The following is a 4780-nucleotide window of genomic DNA, read 5'->3' on the forward strand; positions in this document are numbered from 1 at the left end:
CACTCTATCTGAACAAAAAATGGAAAAAATGTCCTCGGGTGAGAAAAAAAAAAGAAAAAAAAAGAGAGACACAGGATTCTCTTGACCTGAATCTCTTTCCCTCCAGGTTACTCACCTCACTTGTGTACAAAGGAAAGGGGCCCAAGAGCAGCCGGTGGGCAAACCCCAAAGTGAAAATGCTTCTCAGCCCTCTGCTTACATTGCATTTGCTTCTGCACCTTTGGTGAACACAAGTCACATGGCCATCCTGATTCAAGGGGAAGAAAAATGGATTTCACCTCTAAGGGGACAGGAAGAACACATGGCTGTATTTTGCAACCTACCATAGTCTGTGCTCCAGCCTCGATCATTCATATTCCTTTCACGTGCAAAATATGCTCTCCCATATTCCAGGACCTCCAAAGCTGGATCCCTCCCATCTGGGCTTGTTCCTGTAGCAGCTGGCTTTGGCTGCGTAACAAAGGACCACGACACTTAGAAGCTTAAAGCAACCACCTTTTGTTTAGCTCACAATTCTATAGGTTGACAGTTTGGGCTGGGCTCAGCGGGGCACCTCTCTCCTCTGCCAGGGCTCACCCATGCGTCTCTGGTCGGCACTCCTCGCTCCCCCCACACGACCTCGGATCCTTTGCATTGCTCACCCACCTGCTGGCAGGATTCCAAGAGCAGCAAGAGAGGACAATCCCCAGTGTGCAATCACTTTCCAAGCCTCTACTTATGTGCCATTGCTAACATTCCATTGGCAAAGCAAGTTGGTGACTGAGCTCGGAATCAGAGCAGGAGAACAATGAAAGGTCCACAGCAAGGGGCATGGATACAGGGAGGGAATAATTGATGATCCTTTTTGTAATTAACCTACCACAATGGAGTAGAGAGTAGATCTTGAGAGACAAACAGAAAACATGCATCTCACAAGTCTAAATTTCATAACAGCAGTCAAGCCCCTTGAGAATGGGTCCCACCTATCTCCCCAATATCAACTCTATTTATCCTGCAACCACACACCTGCTGAACTGGGCTCTTCCCAGTTTCGTGGACCTGCCCTGGCTTTTTCATCTTTCTGCTCACTGTGCTCTGGATTATCCCCATCTTTGTGTTTTGTTTTTTTTTAATAGTCAGATTTTATTTACAAAGACTAGCTGCTACAGTGCTGACATTGCAGGAATAATGGCTGGGGGCTCTCTGGACGGGCTGCCTTCATGACTCGGGGGCCCAGACCCAGGTCACCCAGGTTGTCCTCTGCCCAGTGCCGAGAAGATGATGGGCCAGGCGGCACAGGTCCACAAGGCAGACAGTCTACCCGGCACTGAAGTCTGGCACGGCCACCAATAGCACCATCTGGTCCTCATGACCTCGGATGATTTTGGAGCCAGAGTTGGAGGTGTTGTCACAAAAGTAGACGTGTGGGCACCCCAGAAAGATGAATGGGTCACTTTTGTAGAAAGTGTAGTAACCCAGGGTGTCAAGGCTGTGGGGCTGATGTGACAGTCTCACAGGGTCCACTCCAGGATCTCCAAGCGATCCTCCATGCTACGATGCTGGAAAATGTCACTCACGTTCTGTCCCGCTGTGCCCAGGACCTGACTCCATTCATTGGCAGTGGCCTGGTAGGGGCTGGTGACCAGCTGGAGCATGGAGCAGGTGGTGACCAGGGGAATATGCAGGGGTGCAGGGGCTGCTGGAGGAGCATGTAGTTGGTTGGGTCAAATTCACCTGGCATCAGTCCATGGGCACCAAGACCCTCAGCAACAGGAGGATCTTGTCCAGCATCTCGACGGCCTCCACACTGGCTGCTTGGGTTTTCTCAGTCAGGTACTTGGCTGAAAAGGTTCCCAGCAAGAATGACCAGGGAAATGTGGGTGGCGCTGCATTGCTCTCCCTTGTCCCCCAGCTGCTCAGTCATCATGTCCACCAGCAGCTGGGTGTCCAGCAGGCTCTCACCCCCACCTCCACCCAGGCCCAGACCAGATACCAGCAGTACAAATCTGTCCAGGTCAAGGTGCAGGCATTTGAGGAGCAAGCCCTGAGAAGTAATGGTCTTCCATCAAGAACTTGCCATCATCTCTCACCAGCATGGCCAGCACCGTCCCTGTGACCAGCTTGGGCACACGGATGGAGTCTTCCAGTTTGATACGCTGCGATCCATCTTCCAAACCAGCTCATCCCGGTGGATGTACTTGCTCCATGGAGGCTGGGGAAGCAGGCTGTGCTCCTCGCTGACCACCCACAGGATGGAGGGCTGGAGCGGCATGACCTCAAAGAAGGTCCCCACCATACCGCACTTCTCCTCAGGCTGCAGCTCACACAGCATCTTCATTTGGGCTCACACAGCAGCCTGGGGCCCACCTCTGCCAGGAGGGAGAGGTCATTGAGGAAAAGGACTCCTTGGACCTACAAGATCATTTGGCCCCAGGGACAGAGGGACTCAGATGTGAGTGGGCCCTGGAATGGTCCTTGTAAGAGAGGCAGACATGCAAAGAAGGCGACGTGAAGACAGGGCAGGGATTGCAGTCACCTGGCACAAGCCTGGAACACCAGCAGTCACCAGGAGCTGGAAGAGGCGGGAAGGACCCTCCCCTGGAGCCGTTGGAGGGAGCACAGCCCCGGTGACGCCTGCAGTCAGGTTTCTGGCCTCCAGAACTTGGCTCCAGGGCATGGGTGCCAGGCCTGCTACATGGAGGTGCCCCCTGCACTGAAGAGGAGGAGGAACATTTCCCCCACTGCGGCTGGGCCCAGTTCACCAGGAAGGGCCTCATTTGGATGAGGCAGGTGGCATAAATTGGGCACACTGGGGCGAAAGTGTGCTCCCCCAGCGGGAAGAGCTGTGAGAAGTTGGTGTAAGTCTCCACAGGCACGCAGGCAAAGGTGGCGTTCTGGCTGATAGTGGCTGATGGCCGATGGTGTGGGCCCTCTGGGAAGCCTGCGATGGAAACATGGTGTAGTCGAGTCCAGACTGCTGCGCCCACGCCAAGGAGAAGGTGGTCACTGAGCTGTCCACTGCCTGCTCTGCACCTCACCTGAACAACGACCAGGGTCTCAAGTCCACATGCCCCAAATGAAGTCCTCATCTGCCACAGCCAGCTCCCAGCACCTGGTCCATCTCAGGGCATGAGGCCCGACAAGCTTCTCTGTGCACCACAGCCCCTACCCCGTCATTACCTGACCTCACCCTCTGCATCCTTCTTAACCCCACTTAAAGCCACTTCTCCCAGAGATCTTTCCTGATTCTAATCCTCGTCTCTTTCCCCCACCACACACAGACATGTGTACACACCTCCACCTCCACGAGCATCCTCACCAGCAAGCTGGACGTGACAGTGAATTCCTGCCCACGATGTCTAGAGCCGTCTCTGTGCCTCTTTTCAGGCACTCCGTGCACTGCGCTTATTTACAGATGGATGTTATCTCCTTTCTTGAACTGTGAGGCACCAGAGGGCTGGATCCTGGTGTGGACTCATTCTTTGTCTCTCCCCCTCCCCTCCAGTGCCCAGCACAGATGAGACGTCCTCTTGACCTGAGGAGGTCACTGCTGAACATTTCAGACTGCAGAAGAAGACATGACAACAGAGCCAAGAGACACCCTTCAGAGAGGAACTCAGAAGAACAGAAATTGGCTGCCCACTGAATGAGAGGTAGGGCTTTGGGCTTGCCAGAAAACACATCTTGGACCAGAGGTCAAATTCATGAAAAGAGAGTGCTCAGCTCTATCCAAGGAAGAACACTCTCTAGGAGAATGGTCCAGATTAGAATTAGAAGAGGGGTGAGGCACCCCAACTGGCAGTGAATTGGTTTTCTGATTAATTTCTGAGAGAGTATTTTTGCTGGGGCTTTAGTCTATCTACATTTAAGGTTCGCACATTAATAATTCCTTCATTAGTCTCATGTTGGCACCAGGAGTGTGCATTCCCCGCCTCAGAAATAAAGGTTTTTTGGGAGCCAGCAGCTCTCCTCATGAGGCAGCCTGTGCTGAACCTAACCACTGGCCAGTGCCCTGAGAGTCGGCTGGGCACAGCCACACTGTGTACACGAGAAACTAGTGTGTGATTGGATTGGAGCAGGGAGTGGAAGGTGTGGGAGGAGAAGGTTATGGGGCAAGGGCCAGTCTGAAGGAATTCTAAAATGATGGGGGGGTGGGCATTTCAGTAAATTTCCTTACACACACACACACACACACACACACACACACACACGGACACCCCTGTGGAATGGGCCATGTTCCCTCCTGTCAGAAACCAGTGGCTCAGCCAAGGAGGGCTTCTCCCTTAGGGTGGGAGGAGGAACTGAGAGAGTCCTGTGGGTCCCACCCTTCCCTAACACAGACACACAGCCCAACCTCCACGTGTTCTAAGTGGTGGGATGGTGCCCCAGAATGTATATGTAGCCCCTAAATGCCAGAATGTGCCAGGACTGAGACAAGTCTGCGCTCGGGCCCGAGTGCCAGGGGTGACAGAAGGGAAGGGGTGCTCATGCCAGTGGAAGGTGGCTCCCAGGTGGCACCACGGCCTTCAGGCCAGCAGAGAGCCGAGGACCCACCCCAGGAGCCAGGCCTAGAGTGACTCTTCTGACCCCTCCCAATAATGTCCCTGAGACCAATCCCCTATCAATATGTCAAAACAGAGTTTGGGCCAACATGGCGGAGTAGGTGGACCCTGGTCTCACCTCCTTCCACGACTACATCAAGATTACAACTAAATTATAGAACAATCAACCCAGAGAACCATCTGAAGATTAGCTGAACAAAAGTCCTATAACTAAAAATATAAAGAAGAAGCCATGTTGA

General features: G+C 53.2%; 1 pseudogene; it reads right to left on the reverse strand.

Moving 5' to 3' along the window:
• Positions 1 to 1135: 1135 nt before the first annotated feature.
• LOC118616947 lies at positions 1136 to 2935 on the reverse strand (annotated as a pseudogene).
• Positions 2936 to 4780: the final 1845 nt, after the last annotated feature.

Source organism: Molossus molossus, unplaced genomic scaffold (assembly GCF_014108415.1).
Source record: "Molossus molossus isolate mMolMol1 unplaced genomic scaffold, mMolMol1.p scaffold_m16_p_5, whole genome shotgun sequence".
Classification (NCBI taxonomy): domain Eukaryota; kingdom Metazoa; phylum Chordata; class Mammalia; order Chiroptera; family Molossidae; genus Molossus; species Molossus molossus.